Genomic DNA, 23,746 nt, shown 5'->3' on the forward strand with positions numbered 1-23,746 from the left:
TTATTAAGTGTCTGAGGCCGGATTTAAACTCAGGTACTCCTGACTCCTAGGCCAGTGCTCTATCTACTGCGCCACCTAGCCACCCCTTATTACCTTTAATTTTAAAAAAATGTTAACTTATTATGTAATTTTGCTATTTCTTATACTTTATTTTTCTTCCTTAAGGATATGATTTCTCTCCCATCTCATTCAACTTAGATCAATGTATTGAAAAATTGAAAAATTCAAAATAAATAAATTTTTAAAAAAGAATTAAAAGTTGAGGCAATACAGAAGTTGATAGTAAGTATTGTCAGTATTGTTGAATAACATATTCAAAGAATTCCATAAAAGTGATATAAACTTTCCTTAAAACGTATAATTAAGAAATAATAAAGATGTGTTAGCTAGCTGATACATTATTGCAAGAGAAAGGGCAACTAGAAGAATTGTCACTGATTTCTCCAGTGGGCATTCTTAAGTTGAAGTCTGTGAAACTAAAAAAAAATTTACAACTATTTCAATATAATTGATTCCCAGTTAAAAAAGTTATTTTATGTGCAATAATGATTGTACATGTATAGCTTATATCAGATTACTTGCTGTCCTCAGGTGTGGATGAGAAAAGGTAGGGAGGAAAATTTTACAAAAGAATGAATGCTAAAAATTTCCTTTACATACAATTTAAAAATGAAAGGGAGGAAGGAAGGAAGGGAAAAACTAAGGTGAGATAAGCCATAGCAAAAAAAAAAAAAATTATGAGGTGTTCATTAATATGGTTCAGCAGATTATCTTTGTTTCCAAAGGGATCCATGAAATAAAAAAATCTTAATAACCTTTATTCAACTATGAAATATAGACTTATTATAGTTGGGGAAGCAGTAAGACCAGGGATGGGAAAATGCTATGGTCAACCATTGCTATTATAGCAAAGAAAAATAAATGCCTTTCACAGGTAAGACAATACAACTGGAGTAATTGAAGATTTGGGAAAAGATAAATTTGACTCACAAAACATGTTTTTTTCATTCATAGCTATAGGAAAATCATTATTAGAAGATATCTCCTATTTCCTGCCCCAGGAAGTTCATCAAACTAGTATCTTATGATACTAGTATCTCTTGTATCTAGCCCTTGAAACATGTTGGGAATTTCTAAATTTCAGTATTTGCTTTAGAAAGAACTAAAAATTATAAAATAAAATAATAATATTTTTATATGTTGGGGGAAAGAAATTGGTCTATAACAACAGAAATTCCCAAATGGCATGGAACAGTACAACATGTTCTAGTTCCATGTCATGAATCTCAAGAGGTTAAATAAATTGGAGAAATGGAGATAGTCTTATTGCAGTAGCCTATAAATGAGTGTAATTTAAATGAAAATCTCTCAGGTATAATTAGTATTGGACTTGGAGGGGAAAAAAAGACTGTTTTTCAAAGGCAATCTTAATATCTAAAGTAATAAATATGTGGTTTCATGATGAAGAATTTTAAAATGTGTCAAAATATTATGAAATCAATGCTAATCACATACCAATGACCACAGTAATATTTCACACATTCAAAGTTTATAAAACATATGAAAAGTTGTAAGGTTTACTAAACATCAATAAATTTAATTATTTTAATTTTTTCCAGATAATTTGCAAACCACTGTAATATCTGTTGTGATATCAAGCAAGTCATTTAACCTTTTAGAACTTTAGTTTCTCAACTGTAAAATGAGGAGACAGGCTAGCTGTCATTTTGAGCTCCCTTACAACTCAAAATGCCGCATCCCCTTGTGTTTGGGAATGTTACTTCCCTTTAACCCACTCCCATACTCCCACTGCCAAATGTTCCTTACCACATGCCCTTTTTCCAGTGCCCCCAAACCCAGCCAAAACTCAACTCAAGAATTCAGTTGACAGATTAGCAGCCTAAAATAACACTGCCTGAGCTTGGAACTTTATTCATTCATCTATCCATCCATCCATGGAACCTCACTAAGCTGAGGACTGTGTGTTGAGGTCACAGTCAGCACATAAATAAGGTCACCTGCTTACTTCCCTGCATTGCTGTATCAAACATGCTGTCAAACTTAAACTGGAATATCTACAAAAATAACTGTCATGAAAAAACAAATAATGAGAGTCAAACAATGATGTGTGATTGGTCAACTGTACAATGTACCGAGGGTTGTTCCCTCCCAGTTTTATGAAATAGAGAATAAAAGATTTATGTTATAGGTGATAAGGCCAAGAATGCTATGAAAGTGAAAAAATATGGCAACAGTATGCTGTATATCACCAATGGGATAATTATTTATAAAAAAAGTTGGCATTTTGGGTTTCCAACATGCAGTATATGAAATTCATATATTCAAAGGAGACATCATAATAACCTGCGGGCTGGTGATGATGGATATGTTTTTAATCCAAATGACCACAATCTTCAGTCTACCTGTCACTGAAGGACAGGAAAAATTGGAATTTTCCTTTCATAATTCTTAAGCATGAAAGAGAAAAACATGGAAGCATGATAAGTAGCTCATTCCATTGGACAAATGGACAGGCAGAAGGGAAAATGAGCATGAATAAAAGGCATCATTCCTTACCTAATGCTATTTTCACTTGTTACATTCAAAAACTCAACAAGGGGTAATGTTAACCTGCATTTTTTGCAGATTACATATTAAAATGTGACTAAAAATGGAGAATCTGTGAATTCTTACTATGTGAGTTAATAAATACAGTCTTAATACAGTCTTAAATTAATCAAAGAGGAAAAGAAGTCTACTACAATACTTAGTTATTGACTAAAACTTATTTATAAATACTGAGAGAAATGCTGCTAGTGTCTTATTGACTAAAAAATTCTCACCTAATATTTTCCTCTTCTGAGGTTTAAGGGAATTCCTATTTCTCATTTAGAGTCTATCGGCCTGTAATTTTTTTAATTTATATAAATTCACTCAGTCAATCAGCCTCAGCTGAAATTTAATGGATGTATCAGTCACTGTTGGCCCAGAGAGAGAAAAAGGCACTAGTTCTACTTCCTCCTTTCGGCTTCTATTCTGCTCTCTCCCTGTTTTCCTTTCCCCATCTTGGATATACACACTCCTCATGAACAATTTGCATTATTTACTTTAGAGAGAAATAAAAAAATCTAAATTAAAATGAAATGATGAAGAAAATAGACTCTTTGCCTTCATTTTTTTTAAGAATTCTCATTTTCATAGCTTTGTTATAGTGATTTTATTACACACTCAGCAAATTTACAGTAACAAGATGTTCCCCTGACAAATTAATCACTTTCCAAGCATTTTATCATATAAATAATATATCACCTCGGGGGGGGGGGATCAGTTCAATTGCTGATTTAACCCATCTTTCAGGGAACTCTCTTGAAATAAAGCAAAGCCTTGAATTGGAAATAAGGTTCATGTTCTCTGGCTTCCTTAAAAAAAGTTAGATCTATAAGGTTTGCTGAATGCACACAGAAAGGGAAAGCAAACACCTATATTCACACTGTAGTTGAAAGGTTAACTTGCATATTGGAAATAACCGTAAAGCATGGTACACCAAGTAATCCTGCTGAAATGCATTCTTTAAGACTATTCTCGACTGTTTTAATGGCATAATTTTGAAGATTAATAATCAATAATAATGATGATAATAATAATATAAATTATAATAGCAGCTCACAATCTCATAATGCTTTAATGATAACAAACATTTGACTTATACCCATGTTAAGGTTAGGGAAAACTCAGATTCATAAATTAATCAAAAAGGTTTAGTAATTCAGGGATTAAACAACTAGTAAGTTTCTCAGGCTAATTTGGAACTCAGGACAACTTCCTGACTCCAGGTCCAGAATTCTATTTCCACTGTGTCAGCTTGAGGTCACACACACACACACACACACACACACACACACATATTATCTCTTATTTTCTTCATAACATAGTTATATGTGCTAATATGCTCATTTTAAAAATGTGAGTAAGACAGACAGTTTCTCAGTGTCAGAGGCTGGATCTGAACTTAGATATTTTTGACTCCAAGTTGAAATCTATGCACTGTGCTACCTTGCTTGGTGCCTGCTTTTCCTTCCCCCCCCCCTCAGGAAATGACTTGAGTAATTATTTTAAAAAATAGACTTATGCTCACTAAGCATGGAGTAAATTCAATTCAATTCTCTTCTGACTAATCCTTATTATAACTCATTTTGGAGGAGAATTTGCCACCTGAGGAACCAGGCTAATTGGGTCTCAAAAATAAAAATCTCATCCCTCTACATTTCTGTCAGTACTATTCATGATCAATAATGGGACAGGGATGTGGGAGGAGGGTGTCTATGTCTCTAATGGGCATCCCTTACTTGTGCTTCAGGTGCTCCTACTGTCAAATGCAGACAGCATCAGCACTAATTCTTACCTTAACTTTCATAGGACTAACTACCTTGCCATATACTGTTACATTTTAATCTATAGTGCTAAAATTTAATCTGAATTTTAAAACTGCTTTAAGGAAAAATAGTCAGCTAAAACATTCCAAAGCAAAAACCAATGCCTCTACAAATCACAGATTGAGACTTAGAATACACCTGCAGTATATTAAGTATCCCTGTCATCTGATCAAAGTACAGTGTTATCCATGTGTTGGGACATTCCTAAAATGTTCACTTTACCTCCCCAAATATTACCAAATTAAAATACATATGATTTATAATTATCCCACTTTTTCGTGCTATAGATGGGGTAATGAAATACTTTATAGGAAGCTATTAAGAAGTAACATAGATGCTACTTTTTCTACTTCTCCCATATAATTAATAACATCATAAATGCCATAAGACACTAGTATTAAAAGAGCTGAAACCTTCTATAAATATAGTCTGTTTGACTGAACTGTCAACTGTAAATTTTGAGAAGCACTAAGGATAAATTTATCTGGTAACTACAATGTGTCAAGAAGATATAGTAAACCCTAATTGTATTTTTTACTCTATATCATTAATTTTGGTTAAAATTAAAGTAAGTTTACTTGCTTAGAAGTTACAGGTTGGCTTTTCTATAAAGTCACATTTCTTTCTAAGATTCTTCTACTGACAAATTAGAATATCTTTCAACCCTCTTCTGTCTCAAATTACTCAAAGATATGATGTAATATTTACTTTAAAAGTTCTTTTCCAGGGCAGTTAAATGGCATAGTGAATAGAGCACTAGTTCTGGAGTTAGGAGAAACTGAATTCAAATCCAGCCTCAGACAATTAAATAATTACCTAGTTATGTGATCTTGGATAAGTCACTTAACCCCACTGCCTTGCAAAAACTAAAAAAGAAAAACATTTTTTAAATTTTAAAATATTTTTTCCATTGCCTTTAAACATGAAATTCAATTAAACAGAATATTAAAAATACATTCAGCACTAAGCACAGTGATTTTCTAACCTTATGATAAAATTGAATAAAGATAAAGAAGGAAACTGCAGGATACACAAGTACTGTATCTTTATGCCAAGAGAGAATTCTTTTTTACTACAAAGTTTAGTTGTCATTTTCTTTAAGCATCTAGTATGTCAAAACACATTCACACATAAGGATATATTATGTGTAACATGTGTAATATCTTACTAATATCATAAGAGAGTAATTACATATCCCAGGCAAGATAGAAATATGATCAAATCATATACAAATGAATCATTGAATCAAAAGCTATCTTTATTCTGATCAGATCAGAGAAACCTTAAACTCTGCTAAGAAATAAAAGGGTATCTATGAGTAATGAAAACAAATTTTAGTAAAAAAATTTATACCAGTAAAGCTTAACCAAAACGTTATTTAAAATATGCATCAAATCATCCTCATTGATAATTCCTTGATCTGCTTATGATGCTTTAGTAATTTTTAAAAGCTCTTTATTTGGATTAAATTTCAAAATCAGATCTACTCAAATATGGCATGTTACTGAAAAAAAATATGGAATTTAGAATTTAGGGAACTGAGTTCAAATTCAGATGCTGCTACTTCCTCTCTGTTTCCTAATCTGTAAAATGAGCAGATTGGACCAAATAATCTGAGAGCTATTTCAGTTTTAAATCTAGGAAACTAGATGTAAATATAATCTGCTGATATAAATGTTAAATTGGATTGTGATGTAAACTTTGCTCAAATTCCAGCTGATATTTATTCACCATATGATCATGACGAAATCACTAAACAATTTTCCAAGTATATAAAATGGGGATAAATATAACAATAATAGCACTATTAACCTCATGGAAAATTTGTAAAGAAATGTGCTATGTAGGGGGTGACTAGGTGGCATAGTGGATAAAGCACCGGCCTTGGAGTCAGGAATACCTGGGTTCATATCCGGTCTCAGACACTTAATGATTACCTAGCTGTGTGGCCTTGGGCAAGCCACTTAACCCCATTTGCCTTGCAAAAAAAAAAAACCCTAAAAAAAAGAAAAAAAATGTGCTATGTAAATTCTAAAGTGTTATACAAAATGTGAAATTATTAAAATACTTCCAATACATTGTAAAAGAAGCACACACACCCAAATCTAGCCTTTCCATTTAGCTACTTCATTCTTGGAGCTTACATCACTAGATCTGGTTCATTGAAGGTACTTAATAAATACCTGTTGATAAACTGATTTGCACATTCCTTCTAATTAAGGTATCTTTGCTGACTTTGTACAACTCTGCCTGCTAAAAATATTCAATCAGTATTACATGGCATAAAAGAGACTTGATTAAGAATTTAAAGCATTTTATAAAAATGTTATTTCAGCTCAACCTCACTAACCCCAGAAACATAAATCTAACCTCTACTTATGACAGAATTTTAAGTTTTGGGGGTGTGGGAGGCATAGGTAGCAATAGGGAATAGAACAGAGGGGAAAAAATTGAGAAAATGAAGGACTTCACTTTGTTTAATTTGCTTATATCTTTTTAAAAAAATGATTACAGAATAGTAAAGGATTCTATTCAGAAGATCTACAAAGAATATAATTATTTAAGAAAAATCTCAACTTTTAAATGAATTATTTCATTTAAAAGAAAAAATGAATTATTGGTTATTTCAATGAACATAATGATGTCTAATATTCTCTCAGCAAAGGATGTGAATATAACGACATTAACAATGTTTATGCTTTAATGTTGCATGTACAATGAATGTATTAAGTTTAACATGATGCATAATCAAATGTCTCTGAAGACTACAAAAATCTTACAAATTAATTAATGGATTTAGAATATTATATTTTAGGGGAAAAATCATGTTGTTTTCTGTTCTGTAGATAAAAAGGAAAATAGAACTAAAGTCAATTTTCTTAAGAAAAAGAATAAAAAAGAAATAGACTCTTTATTTTGGTAGTAGAAATGGAGGTTAATTTGAATTAAATATGCATACTTGAAAGAGAAATTAACAGCCATGAACATTCATACATATATACTATTTTTTGCTTCTAAAGTTCAGAATAATTTATAAGTAAAACTAATAAAAGTTATACAATTCTCCCTGGCTATAAGGAAAGCTCAAAAGGACTTAGTTTTTTTTTTTTAAGTCTGGAAACTCTTAATCAGGTTTTGTGTTTCTTATATTCTTGCTTTCAAGTGACATCTAGATATTTTTAATTATATAAAATCAGGCTTTCCTGGGATAAAATGATTAAAAATATAAAACAAGTCCTTAAGTTCATTTTATTCAAATCTACCTTATTCTATTCTTTAAAATTCCTATATTAATATAATTTATATCAGCTGATTTTAAAACATCTAATTTTCCCTCTTTCTTCCATTTTCTGGATATTGTTTAGTAATTGTGCATCTGTCTATAAAAGAGGAAAAAAACATGAAGAAAAAAGTAGACTCCTGTTTACAGAATCTTATTAACTTCCACAAAAAAAGTTCCTTACACAGTAGGCATTTAACAAACTGAATGCTACATTTGTGAAAGCAAAATAAAAATCACTAAATCCCCCAAAACACAATCCCAATTATATTTGTACCTAAGATCAAAAGGGGAAAAATAAGCTAGCACAAATTGTGCAAATTTTATGTTTTTATTCATATACACAAACACACACACACACACACACACACACACACACACACACACCCCTAAGTGGTTAGCCCCCCACATGTGAAATAGTTATAAATTCTTGGTTTATAAAGGGTACATAGTTCTTAAAAGAAATATTTTATTTCTGCCAAATTATTGCTTAAAAACATTATATTTCATCAGTTTCACTTATGTTAAAAGTCCCCAAAGATTCTTCTCCTATAACTAGTCATATTTTATGAGCAAATGACGATGAGAGCTATCTAAATCTAGATAAAACTCATTGGCTTATAATCTTCACAATGATCTATACATCTAAATCTATATGCAAATCAAATGCTTTCATGCATTAAAACATTCCAAAGCATCCAAGTCTAAGACACAAGGTTCTCCCAGTTCCTCCTCCTGTTATCTTTCTCTCTTCCCTGTCTTTATTTACACTAGCAGCCTAAATAATTCACACAGCCTGCTTTTCAGCCTGAATGTTCTTCTGTGGAAGCCTGCAATGAGCTATTGCAGGAACCAGATGGACACATGAATGCAGCAGGTGGGGCAGATGGCAGGCCGCCCTGTCTGACGCTGCCTGCCTCGCCATGGACGGCCTTTTCCTTCCAGGTACATTATCATCATTGGAACAGAAAGCAGTATGGAGTTGTTTGAGATATGAGGGCAAGAGAGGGGCCCAGAGAAATGGTTTAAATACAGTACTGCAAGACTCATAAATATTATCTAAAACAATTCAATTATTAATAGTAACTTTCTTATCCTATTTCTTATCCTAGTAGAGATGTATTTTTATTTTAAATAGAGGGAGGGGAAATCCCTTTAATGTGACATAGTAAAAATCAGCAAAAAACAAAACAAAAACACAAAAAACAAATATTTCTATTCCCATGGCCCCTTTGCTCAATAATCACTATTACTGAATATAAATATTCAATGTGGAGCTCATTAAGAACATTCTTTCTTTAGTATTTATGGTATAGCTCAGAATAAATCTTTTGAAATCTGTTGGTATTTAAAACAAAAAAACTAAGGCTAAATTGGCATAATTTGGGTGCTCATTTTCAATGGGGTGCTTTTGTTGCAGTTGCTCAGAAGTGCTATAACTCTCTCTCTCTCTCTCTCTCTCTCTCTCTAGTATTCTAGGTACGAAGAAGTTATGTGCCTACTTGGCAATGGAAACTTCCAATGTCATGATGCCAAAGTATCATAATAATTTAGAAACACATAGGATTCATTTAAAACTGTATAAACACAATGAAAGACTCTGAGAGATTTTTGCTACTATTCTTATTGATGTCTTCATGAATCTTTTAGTTTAACTTTACAAATCATCTAATTATAACTGTTTAAATGCCTTATTGGCAATAAGTTTGATGATTCTAAACCTACAGGTCTTTCCAGAAAAGAGAAAATAGAAAATGGATAAATAGGAACCCAGAAGCTGAAAAATGAAAGAGTTTGGATACCCATGTTAGCGAATTTATCACAAATACTAATCTAAGATACTAGATGAGAATTAAATTATCCTGGGGATCAAATTTGATTATAATAAACACATGCTTCAATTGAATGACTGCTTATTTTGTGTTATCTCTTTTAAAAAGGATTTAAACCTTTCCCTCAAAGTCAGAAAATACGAATATTACTACTATGCTTTGGTTACGTATGCACTCTCCATTCTGAGGATTTTTTTTAAATATTTTTATGCTTTTTTTTCCTTTTGCTCACAAACTGAAAACAAATTTCTTCTGAATAATAAGGTTACTGAGAGATTTGGTGATTTAATTGCAAAACCCTTAATGAATTTTTTACGTTGGCAGTGTGAACTCCATAACTATTCCTTCCAAGTCATAAGAATCAGAATATGATAACCTAAGAACTGTAACCTACAATTCTTATTCAAGTCTACTAGGGATGATCAAATAGGATCCATAGCACTAAAGAACCAAGTAATCAGATTAAAACCCAAATTACAGGTTGAAGTTTAATGTATAACATCTCTCAGTGGTTTTCATTTATCTTTTGCTACACTAAAGAAATGTGTCTAAGTTTTGAGGAAGAGTAGGGAAAAGCTCCAATTTTCTTTAAGAAAAAAAGTGTATCCTAGAATTCAATTTAATAAAGCTAAGAATTATATCAAATACATGATATATACCAAAAGAAATAAATGCAAATGAAGTAATAAATGAGCATGAGCTGAAAAATTATCAGTGATCAATTTTACATCAGAAACCTATCTTAAGGAAATTTTTAATAATGAAAATCTCACAGATAATTTCTAATTCCTGATTTCATGAGCCATTATTAAGAAACTAAAATTCAGTTTAATTAACATATATAATTAAAAGCTTCTGTAAACACTTAAAAATAAAACAAAAATAGACCTTAATAAGTTACTGAAAGCATAATTGCACAGGTAAATGTAAATTTTTAGTCCTTGCAATTCTTAATTTAAACTTCTCTTACAATGTTCAAAATGATGACTGTAACAAAAATTCTCTGTAAAATAAAATTTAGGAGATAGTCTGAGTTAATTGATTATCCTTTTTTTAAAACACTGTGAGCCAGGCTTATGGGAGCTAAGTGACATAGTACTAGACCTGGAGTCAGAAAAATTTGTCTTCCTGAGTTCAAATATGGCCTCTGACATTCACTAACTATATGATATTGGGCAAGTCATTTTACACCATTTGTCTCAGTTTCCTCATTTGTAAAAATTTTTAAAAAAATGAAAGTGAAATGCAAACCACTCCAGTTATCTGCTGAGAAAACTCCAAATGGGCTCGGGAAGAGTTTGCCACAACTTAATAAGAGTCGTGTCATGCTTCTAATGATGAGAGCCAGAAGATTGCTGGGAGAATTTGGGATGAATAAAGATACTATGTTTACTTTTGAAAATAGTATTGGAGAAACAGCAACAACATAAAATTTTATTTTATACACGTGTTTGCATGCATATGTGTGTGTGTGTTTGTGTATATGTATATTCTTCAATATGATCACTGAAGTGCTTGGGAGCAGTTTACTGGCTTCATGGTCCTTTGGGGGAAATTTACACTTTTCCTATACATTTGAAAATGGATTGTTTTGAATATACTTCTAATTACCAAGGTATTAAAACCGTTTTAGTTGTAATCTAACATATGTGATCAGAGAAAAAAAGCAAAATTCATGCTTTTCAAATATAAAAAGGAATTTTTGGTAACTTGGTTGGAATTTTCATTTATTTCTTCATTTCTACCTATTTCTAAAAGGTGACTAATTGGTTTAGCTTCAGAGGACTCTTTTGTAGCATGTTGTTCACACCTGTGAACAACTGTGCTATACTGTGATATAACTTAAAAGAATTTTTAAAATAATACAGTCTTTTAACTTACCATACTAATAACTCAGATAAGGTGAATTTACTGGGATAATTAATGTATCAATTGTTTTTAAAAAGATCCTATAAACATGGTTCTATGTTCTACATTGATATGAACACTGATAAAAATCGACTTTGCTAGTGAAGTGGCCTCTTTTCATTACGCACATATACATAATGTATGAAAACTGTGTCAGCCCAAATAAATACTAAAAGTTAGTACAAACTGGGTCACATTTTGAGAATTACAAAAAATCTTCTAGAAAAAAATAATTTATATTGCTGAATCAACTTTCAAATGATGTTTTCTTCCACATAAAATTTATGAATGGTAAATTTTCCCTATGAAATTCATTCTTTCAAATTTCTTTTTAAAATATGATTGGTTTCCTTGTAGCTTTTTTTAAAGAAGTGCATAATAATTCATATGCCTACTTCTTCGAAGCTGAACACAGGGATTTACATAGCCCATTGAACACTGTTTAGTAAACAAGGAGAGTACTAAGACATGAAGGGAGTGACTTCTATCTTAAAAGTCCAGGCAGTCCTTTTAAAATCAAGGCAGGGGTTCTGTTTTTAGTACACACTTTGGTTCAGTGTTAATCCTGTTTTATGTTGTTCACACCTGCTGCTGACCAGCAGCCTGCTGATGGGCTGTGGTTCATGCTGCTCTGAGAGAATCCCTCCTAACTGAGAGGTTGGACAAAAGCTACTACTTACTGTACCGAACTGGAAACAAAGCCTGTCTAAAACTAGGAATATTAGAGAATAAGACCCTTAAAATTTCAGTTCTTACTTCAAATGTATACAAATACCTGATCTTTTTTTATTTAATGAAAACATAAGTTTGTATTTGGATTTTTTTCCCTTGATTTTATGTCCATCTAGAAGTGATAAAAATGTAGCAGTTTTTCAAAAAAACTTTTCTATGAAATGCTATTTACAAATGAATCTTGTCTTGGTACTGCTACTAAGTAAAAAGACTCATTATTGAATTATTCTGTAGTTAACTTTTCAATACATATATCTTGAAATAGAGAAATACAAATAATGGAAAAAAAATCTGTCAAGTGAAAATGTGGTAAATAGGACAGTGACTTTTACACTAAGACAGATCTCCCCTGCACTGCATGTGCCTAATAGCAAACATCAAAAGGAATGATTTCTTTTTTGATCTTAATACCAGCGATAAATCAAATTCAGTGCCACAGACAGGGGGAAATCTACTACTGAGGGAAAAGATCCAAGATACCAGTTAGAGGCTTTAGTTCACCCAAGAAACAGTATATGATGCTTTCCCCAGTTACTACCTACCAGGACCTTACCCCCACCCTTATCCCTAGCTTCCCTAAACAAGATCTGAGCTCAATAAAGTTTATGTAGGAGAAAGACTTACCTAGTCCTGAAGTGATTCAAAGTCAAAATGCATTTCATGTAGACATTTGCAGATGTCTCTGATCCCTTGTTCCTATCTATCAGGCAAAGATAATGTAGCAGCCAAATTGTGCCTCTGCCTGGACAGAGGAAGCTCCTACTGGCCCACACAGAAACATTACAATGAACCACACATTTGGAAGGAACAATCTAGTATAAAATTGGGTCCTAAGAGTGCTTTATTACATCTTCTAAAGATCTCTTCTGAACTGCATTAGCCAAAAAAGGACCTGCCTTCTGGCGCCTAGGAAAAAAGTTCCGCATCTGCGCAAACTGCAGTGATGCACAGGTAACGCAGCTCAGGTCGGGATTGGGGGGGGGGGGGTGTAAAAGCAGAAAAAGGACTAACAAATATTAAGGCCCTCTTAACAAAAGAATTTTGCTAAAGATGAAAATTTGGGCTGCCAGCATCTAATTTTCCTTGTTTTTTTAAAACTATATAGCCTGAACAATTTTCATTTGGTAGACAATCAATTCTTAAGTAACTTTCCTTGGTGACAATTTTCAGAAAAAGCTTTCATGGGTAGAGGTCAAATTCACATGGTGTCTTTGAGGGGGAGTCTAACTATATCCTGACAGATGCCAGCATGATGCACATCTGATCAATGTCTATACTCAGTCATAGTTGGCTTAGCATTTTAAAGAATGCACAGAATATTTAAAAATGATTTATAAAAGGAGACATCTAAAAAACTAGATATAGATTTGGGGTACTGTATTTAAGAGAATAATTGTCATAAAAAGCAAAAATTTATCTCCATGCCCTTAATATAAATCTGTAGAATACCAACAGGGAAGGCATAAATTAAACTCCATGAAGATCTCTTTCACTCACCTCCCTTAAACTCAAGAGTTGCACATATTTCCTGAAGAAACCCTGACTTGAGACAGAATTTCTTGAATCAAAATTTGATTTCTTCATGAATTTCATCTCACAGTCAGTTCTCTCCACCACCACCCCAATGCTAGAAGGGGAAAAAAATTGACTCAATCAGAGTATTTTTTCAAGACTCTCAACAACTGCAATAGTCTACCCTGCACTGTCCCCCAAATATTGGGTACATTAAGATTGGCATCTAATTTATTTTAATCAGTTATACCAAATTTGAGGTGAACATTTGTTTCATATGTATGATACTTGAATAGACCAAGAGAATGCATTGACTATTTAAATATGAAGGAAACAATTTGAAGATTCATTTTAAATGCACATATACTTGTAAAGCCTGTACAAGAATACACTAAGTGATGAGAAATTTATCCCTTAACAGCCATTAGTCAAAATGCCCTGGAATAGGAAAAATGAATTTTTTGCTAACTAGTTGGTAAATTTGCTCAGGATAATATAATGCTGGATATTTCCAATGGAGAAATTTTCAGGCCACATGATAGTTTGCATGTAATTCCAGTGTCCTCATGTTAAATGCCTTCAGACATGAAAATATGAAAATAAAGAAGCAATGTGCCTGACCAACCCTCTACCTGCAGCCTTCCAGCACTACTTCTCAGTATGCCTACTTCTAAAGAAAGTTAAGACTACTTTATTTTGATTATACTGCTTTCCCCAGGCAGGAATTTTTATTTCAGTTTGAATCTTAAACCATTACATTTCCAGTGATGCATTTTTATGTTTACAGTTGACATCTTCATAGAAGAATGAAACCTTTGAGTAACAGCTCAAAAGCATGAAGGTTGCCTGCAGTAAGTACTTAAATTATTTTACACCTAAATGGAGCGAGTTGTTTTTAGTTAAAATTTAATAAACCTTAAACCAATGACCTTTCCTCCAAAGAAAGGCCCAGAGTTGCAAAAACGAACTTTCCAATGAAATATATTTTAGCGAACTAGTGCTGAACAAAGGGCTATTTAAAGCTGAATGCTTTGTCAATTTATCAGCTTGTGAACATTCTGTTCCTGAATTCCCCACTGCTGCTGGATGTATAGAACAGTGGTGCCTTAGTTAATCGAATACTATTGATTTGAGTGTGTCACAGTGATTTCATTGAGAGTAATCAATAGTAATCCAAAATCAATCAATCTACTCTTGCACTATCATTTATCAAATCAGAATACACCAAATTATTTGCCTGAATCAAATTACAAAGAAAGGAAAATGGTAAGATAGGGGAAAAGTTAATTGCTTACAAAGAGCAATACCAATGCCATTTTAAAAGGGAAGAACTTCAAAAGGATTAACAATTTAGACAAATGAGATTCAGGCAACTCTCCAAAAATTATCATGACCCCACTCATTTTTTAAAAATTAATATTTTAAGGAATTTTTTATAAATTCATATATGATGTGGTCTGACTAATAATGGCTCAACTAGGTTCCAACACAAAGGTTCCAAGCCTTAGGAAATGAGGGGCTGATGAGTTGAATATCAATTAACCCGGTCAGTTAAAAAGACAAAGTAAAGAAACTAAGTTAGGACTAAGTCTCCTAATACTTGAAATGATAGTTAATGAAACATTAGAGGGGAAAGTGCAGAATTGCTTAGGACAACAAAATGGAAGCACTCTATTATCAAAAGGATTGTTACTATTGTAACATTTTCACCTCTGATTTAGTAAAGGTAATAAATCCTTTTTTATTCATTAGTGCACTCACAAAAAAAATGGGGGGGAGGTTTACTATTATTTAACTGGGGGGAGGGGAAGGCTCAATGTGCCTAAAACATTTACTTTTGCTAATGTAAAAGTGTAGGCATTTTACTTCATTCCCGATAAGCTGGTGCCAGTGGAAGTGATTATTCTTTTCTTATTCAAAGCATATCAGCATTTGGAAAGCTCTCTTAATCTTATCAGGTGTATGAACAGCACAGTCACTGAAAACAGTTTGTACAGCTCCTCTCTCTTTCTGCCAAGCTATCAGATAAACCCCCAACTAACTAGCTGTATTTACACACAATCAAACATAAGCGGTATCGTCCAAGCAGTATAGACCTATACCAGTTTGCCACAGGTTTTCCTGCTTGACATTAACTTAACAAAAATGTCAGCAGTATTCCAATCTGACAACAATCACAAAAAACATCGTAAAAGAGCTCTACTAAAGTACTCAAACAGAAACGAAAGAAAACAAATGAGATATTGACAGTAATCACAATGGAATTCAGAATTTTTTGTGCCATAAAGTCCACAGGTATATACTGATACATATTATTCAAGAGTACAGTTCATATCATATACATTCACAAGCACAATATATAAACAACATTTAGCATGTGCTTAACTTTGGTAAAGTAGACAAAAGCAGAATGTCACAGTATCTTGGTAAGGAAGAAATGCCCTTTATTTACTTCTCACACTTGAATAAGCTTTTCTATATTTCAGGTGGTATCAGTAGAAGGATGATAAATCCATGATAAGCAGAAATATAGGGTGGATAACATACTGAATTTACCCCAAAACTGCAAACAACTGAAAAGCAAAGCAGATGTCATACACAGTAACCAATACTTAATATACATTCAAAATCATTAAGTATGATCAAAATGCACTATGCATTAAAATTAGTATCTGAAATAAAACAATGAGTTTTTACCTGAGATCTCTTTCAGCTTTAGATCTATGTTCCTATGACCTGCTCAGTGAAGACTTAATTTTTCATTTGTTTGACTACTCAACCTGCAATATCAAAGAAAAAGCAAAATACCCCAGTCTAATTTAATTCAAGCTTCTTTTACTTCCATACTTAAATTTGATTCTCAATACATAAAGAATTATAAATAAGCAAACATTTATTGATAGCTATAGTGGGTACACTTAAGGGAGAAAAAAACAGGGAAGTTTGAACTTCTAACTACTTAAGATTTTCTGCATAAACTCTTCATTCTATCCTCCCACCTCCATATTCTGGTGGTAAAGAAAAGGCTAACCACGTGGCACCCCCTGAGCCCATCTCATGCTCCTGTCTAGACTTCAAGAACAGAATCAGCCACCTCCTGTATTTGAAGAACAATGAAATGAGTTAAAAGCCAAGTGTGTAATGCCCTGCAATTCTGGTGATTGTTGTTTGTCCATCTGTGACACCTTGGTCTCATGATAGATGGGACAGGTGTCATTCATGTTAATATAAATCACTGACAGTGTTGTACAACCAATTTAATACGATCTAACACCAAAATGTATCCACTTTTTTCCTAATAGGGAAGTGATCTGATTTCCATCCAATCTCTTTATCCAGTTATCAAAATTGTTAACTTCACTTCTTTGTCACTACTGGGAATAATTAGCTAAATGCAATATTTTATACTACAGACATCTGACCATGGTGTATATATTAACTAATAAGAATTTTCCTGAGATCTCTCTGACTGAATGGGGGGAAAATTGTATGTAATTATTATAGCCTGCACAAGTAAAAACACAATAGTAATTTGGGGAGCAATGTCAAGTAGCTAAACATATTTGTATTTGATTTTTGCACTTCAAATACCTTTCTAGAAACCTAAAGACTTTCTATCTCAATTCTCAGTTTTACATTTTCAAATGACCAGTAGGTCTTAATTACTATTTTTATAGGAGTAATGGAATGTCATTCCTCCTTTTCCCACAAGCAAAATTCTCATAAATATTTTCAAGAATAAGCACAATTATTTTAAGAATATGTAACTTTTGAAACTTAATTTACACAATGGAAAGGAAGGTGAAGATAACAGGTTTTATTTCTGATCTAAAAATAATCAGCCCTCCAGAAAAACGAAGATTAGTTTCCCTAACAGGGAAAAAAAATTTCAGAAAACAATCCCATTATGTTTTTTTGCTACTGTCTAAACTTGCATTGTTTTAAATTTTCTATAACTTTAACAGTTTCTATCTGAGTGAGAAAAGGAGGAAAAATAAGTTGTTTTTTTTTTACCCAGGAAAATGGAAAAGCTATAACAAAAAAAAAATCTCCCCATACACAAAAATCAAATATATTTTTTAGGATTGGAATGAACTGATTTTCCTGACTTGCTGAAAAAAAAATACCCAACAAAAGGACAAATTAATGACATTATTTCAAACAGATTTCCCCCCAAAAAATCCATTTTTAATGCAGAATAAAGATTTCAGAGAATTCTTACCAGATTTTTGTCTACCTATTCTCATCTACTACCACATGCAGATTCCAGGAGTTACTGTTTGAAATAACACTCAGCAAGCAAACAAGTATCCCCTAGTTAGTTACATTAAACTTATTTAATAACTCATTTATCTGACTGCAAATGACAACTTTTTAGTAACTTCCAATGTTTCTAGCACAGTACAGGTCAATTACTAGAGAGAAATGTTTGAGGGAGAAGATGAGAGTGTATGCTAACAATGCAATGGTGATGCTTCTGATGTTTCTCAACATGGCTAACATTTCTTTTACTGCCTAGATAAGTGATGCCAAAACATATTACATATGGTATGTAGTTTCATTTTGATTTGTGCAATTTTGCTTCATTCAAAGTATTATGAAGACATAGAGGTATATATATATATATATATATATATATATATATATATATATATATATATATACATATATATATATACATATATATATATATATATATATATATATATATATATATATATATATAAGTTGACTTTTAGAGTTATAATCAAAAGTCAGAATATATAGCTTTTTAAGTTTTCTCTCAGGATAGAGCTTTTCCTTAGTTTATTATTTTTTAGTATATAACATCTATGCCAATCAAAAACATAATTAAATTCCTAACAAGGGAGAAGACATGAGAAATTATATATATATATATATAATATATATACACATATTATTTTAAAATAATTCTATATATTTGGGTTTTTGTTCTGAGAAAAGCAAGTGTTAGATGACTTTTAGGCACATGGATGTATGCATATAGCTACTTGAACTCCATATGGGTATTTGGAAGTTAAAATAATTTGGTTTCAGTATACACGAATGTCCCTTCAATATAATAATTATTCTCCAAGTAAATAAAATTATGTCAAATACCATAAGTTACAACGTACACTCAAAAGAATTTTTAAAAATACAAGTTTGCCCTAAACATGAAATTATATGAACACACACATACATGCAAATTACAATTTAAAATTTTTAAATGTGGCTTTGTCAGTTTTATAAATTACTTTTGAAAAATATTAGCAAATATTATCTAATCATATAGGGAAAGAAATGCCTGTCATCAATTAAAGAATGATATGGTTAAAATGTTCTTAAAACTAAATAATAATAATAATAATAATTATTATTATTATTATTATTACTTTTTTAAACTAGATTTTCAAACATCAGAAATGTAAAAACTTGAAATGAGTTTATGTAAGAAATATAATGTGAGGAAATCCTTCAGATACTAGTAAAAGATAAAGGTATTAAAGAAACTTTTACCTACTATATAGGCTGTAAAAAAAAGACATTTAAGAGAAACTGATTATTATCTGAATATAGGTACATTTAATTATGCTCCAAGATTACTCTGAGAACTGTAAATAAAAATATCAATCCTATAATACAGAATATAGTACCCAAACTGCTGCTTTTCAATTGTTTCCATATATTTGACTGAATTAAATCACAAGTTATCCATTCAGAATAAAATTGACAATTCTGAAGCCAGTAATTTGCTTTTTTGTGGGGGGGGGGGGGCGAAATAATCATGAATATCTCCTCTTTGTAAAAACGTACAGAAGGTATTAATATAAGATAAATGAAATTAATTTTTTTGAAGCTTATGTTTTACAATAAATATATCTTAGAAGAATAAAGAAAAGGCTAGTTCAAAAATGTTTTGGGGATACATGACAAAAATTGCAAAATTATGCACTTAATATCTCAATATAATTATAATTTCAAGCATGTACACATATTGATTAATACATAAATGAAAACATGACAAATATTGTAAATGATTAATATAAAATAAAATCAGTTCAAGATTTAATCAAGAAGTTACCTTTTTTTAAAATGGTTGAACCATCTGATTAAGATACATGCCATAGCAAAAACTTGGAATCCAATTTTGAATATAAATATATATATATATATATATATATATATACACACATATACATTTAAAAGTAGATATATAAATACATATATGCATAAGATTCTTAAGAATCTAAATTTTCTTTTTATCCATATGATTTAGAAAGATGTCTTCATATGTATGACTAGAAACATACATGCTATGTGTACAGGTATGTCTTCACACATGTAGAGTTAACTTGGTTTGTAATAAAAATGTGTTACACATTTATTGTAGTAAATTTACATATATGTGTATAAATAAAAACAATAATTAACTCTAAAAGATACCCAAAATATGGATGAACATTTAATAAGGACATTGTTAAGCTTCAGAAATTGTTGGTGTCATCCCTGCACTATCAAACATACATATAAGTATGATTGGAGACAGAGGGGCTAAATATTTCACTGTCAGAGCTTGTCAAAAATTGCAATTAATTTCTATCTCATCTGCTTTTGGACAATGACAATTTAATACAAGGCCAGTGGATGTAAAAGAGATAAACCTGAACAAACTGGCCCTGTGTAATCACAGATTTTCTCCAGAGAGCTAAATAGAACTGCAGCTCACATGCACTTAAAACAGATCAACATTTTATTGTTACTCTCTTCCATCAATTTTCTGTGAAACAAATCCAGATCTGATCTGATACAAAACTTCAATTGAAATGATAAGTGAAAACTTCTTTTTTTCCTAGTATGTGATAATGATCTTAAGAGCTGGAACTAGAAAGGGTAATAATATTAATTACATTCATAAAAATTACTACTTCTAAAGTCCATTTCTTTGAAATATTAAATTTTACTTACTGTATGATGATATATAAGCAACATCCTAAATGTCAAAGGTTGTGGTCCTTTAACATCACAAAGAATCCTTCAGGTTAATATTATCTTATTTAGTCAGTATGTTAGAAGTGTTCAGGTTATTTTCCAAAGTGATAGGGCTCGAATGCTATCTACCTTCAAAAACAATAGTCTGCTCTTTGTTTCTGGTGCTTGTTGGAATAAGGTATGGTGAAAGTATTGTTAAATTGAATCAGAGAAGTTACCTGCTCTGTTTGATGGATAGCACCATGGATTTAAAATTAATTGCAAAAATAGGACCTGGCTAATGAGAAGTTCCTTATCTTTCCTCAACATTGGAAGCACAAGCTTTTTTCTACTACCACAATATTTTACAAATATTCCCAAAGTATTATTGACTAAATAAAACCTAATGAAACCACTCTAAACAATACATAAGATACCTAAAATTTTTAAGGATTGAAAAACTGAATGTCAAAATTCTAATTTCTGATTAACTTAGTTTAACCACTGTTTTTTAATGTTCTTTTTCTAGACCTATTAGTATTACAGACTAACAATTATAAAACTAGATGAACATATTACAAGATTACAAATAAACAGATCAAATGTCTCCAAATGGGGATTTTAAAAAAAAATAACAGGTTACTTTATTTAAAGAAAAACTGAAAAAAATGCATTCAAAATAATTAATGGATATTCACAAAGGTTCTGTTAATAACATAAGTTAATTACTGCTGAATTGTACTAGACTCACTCAGTAAATAAAAGAGAAGCACCATAAATACATTAAAATGAGAAACCATCACTATAAAAGGGGCTGGTCAAAACCCTTCCTCCCCCAATCACCCACCTCCACCCTAAATGAAAAGCTGCCATCTCTGCAGAAACAGGATTTTAAAACTTTGACCCAGTGTCCAGGAATGCAACACACACATACACATGCACACACACACACACACACACACACGCACACATATATACACATACACACACGATGAAACACATGCATGTTATTCACTATTCAAAGAGAACAGAAAATACATTTCATTGACTCGAGAACACTATTGTGACTCAATTCGTAGGGAGAAATGTGATATTATGTAATATACTTGGTCTAGTTACCTAGGCTTTTGAGTTATGGAACTTGAACATTGGCTTTTTAATTCATTTGAAAAAAACAGGACTGATCTTTTACTACCTATAATACTTTAGGATGTGCTATGCTACAAGACTTTGAACCTGAAGCAAACTCCAAGGAAATGTATGATTACTGTCACCAATTTAAAGCCTCTCTAGAACACCTTTAACACCTGGGGGTGGGGGGGGGGGGGGAATCTGACCACTTCTCCTAAGTCCAGAAATATTAGCACTTTGAGTTTGGAGATAGTTTTCATTAAAAAAAAATTGGTAAGTTAGTTCTATGCTACTTTGACATTACACTAATATAATATCCCAAGCTGGAGTTTGAGATGATTCTAATTAGAAAAATAATGTGACAATGTCTACTCATAGTTCTCATACCAAGTACTATCTAAGTGACTTAAGGCAAGATCTTATCTATCTTCTTTATCCTAATTGTACCCACTCTGATTCAAGCCTTATTTCTTATCCATTTATGTATTTTCCCTCTCTTTCAGTTTAAAAAAAAATCCTTGAAATACTTTTCGGGAGCTGAGATTTTAAAAAATTTCATTTGGGGGAAAAAAGGCTAGCAAAAAGACTAGGATGACAGAGATGTCGGGTGATAGAACAGAAAAGTGAATGAAAATAGAGTAAACGTGACTAAACTTGCTTGACCCAGGAGTTAATTCAAATAAACAAGTATGTTCGATTTTCTAGGTCTTTAATTCAACTCTCATGTTTAAATTTACAAAACAATCTCAACCCTTTCCCTGTTTTACAGTATCTCACCGCCATATTTCATTACCTCTTCCAACAGCTGGGACAGCTGTTAAAACAGTCAGTAAAATTAAGTCCGCTTTGTAATCCTGTAGTCAATGTTACATTTTAATCAGAGGTTGAAAGGGATTTCGTGTGATGAACACACTCATTTAGCATGATTAGACTGACACATGTCAAAATGAGTAGATACATTATTTTCCTATAATATAGTGACAACTAATATTACTATTAAAAACCTAAATGTGAAACAAGGTTCAAAGTATTATATTCTTTCATATGTCCTTCCCTAATTTCAAAGAAATCTAATAAAAGGTTAATATTTCAGGTTTCCTTAATCTAGCCAGATTTTAAGTGTTAAATCTCTCTCTCTCTCTCTCTCTCTCTCTCTCTCTCTCTCTCTCTCTCTCTCTCTCTCTCTCCCCCTCCCTCCCTCCCTCCCTCCCTCTCTCTCTCTCTTTTTAACAAAAACCAAAACTGAAATTTTCCAGTATTTTCATTGGATCTGCACAACTCTGGTTTGATTTCTGTGTATATATACACGTGATGGGGGTACAGCCCAAGTACAATTACTATGAATATTAATAGCATGTATAAATTCTGTGGTTTATTAATTGAGACAGAGAGGCAGATGTGTTGCTTAGCATTAGATCTTTCTGTCTGTCCAGTGAACCACATAACCATCAGAACTGCATCCAGATAATAAATCTGAATTTTTTTTAAGATGACTTTTAATTGAGCCAAAAAAGAAAGCATGAGCTCCTTTGAATCTTGCACCACAGCCAAAAGGACATGTGCCCTGATTTCTTTTAACTGCATCTACTTTAAGAGGCTTATCTAAACTAATTATTCAAATTAGCTTTAAGAAGATAAATTCAAGAAAACTAGGTAAAAAGACTCCCTTTTAAGGCCCTATTAAAGTTTCTTTTCTTTTGCTTATTTATTTTTTAAAGAAAGTTCAGACTCTTCCTGAGCTTTCTTGGTAATCTCTTTTTTTTTTTTCCCTTTTCGGTCAATATGAAGATATTTTATATTCTCATTCAGTCATTGCAAGTGTGCTAGGATACAAATCACATCTTACTGGGCATTCTACCTTTGTTTATTTTGTGATTTTTTTTTGAACTCCAGCTATTTTAAGACTGTCTTCTTATTTGATTTTTCAAACTGAACAACTTGTCCCC

At 31.9% G+C, this 23,746-nt stretch overlaps 1 protein-coding gene across 7 annotated transcripts in view; it reads right to left on the reverse strand.

Annotated features, from left to right (window-relative positions):
- The window catches only part of ESRRG (estrogen related receptor gamma), a 604,123-nt gene that overhangs the window by 208,391 nt on the left and 371,986 nt on the right, over window positions 1-23,746 (reverse strand). Inside the window, exon 1 of one of the 7 annotated variants that reach the window (XM_074222675.1) lies at window positions 16,395-18,301. The exons of the other annotated variants lie outside the window; for them this stretch is intronic. The gene's annotated coding sequence lies outside the window, so the exon portion shown is untranslated. Of the gene's footprint in view, window positions 1-16,394; window positions 18,302-23,746 lie in introns of those variants that run through there. 7 annotated transcript variants of the gene reach the window in all.

This window comes from Macrotis lagotis, chromosome 2, assembly GCF_037893015.1.
Source record: "Macrotis lagotis isolate mMagLag1 chromosome 2, bilby.v1.9.chrom.fasta, whole genome shotgun sequence".
NCBI classification, from domain to species: domain Eukaryota; kingdom Metazoa; phylum Chordata; class Mammalia; order Peramelemorphia; family Peramelidae; genus Macrotis; species Macrotis lagotis.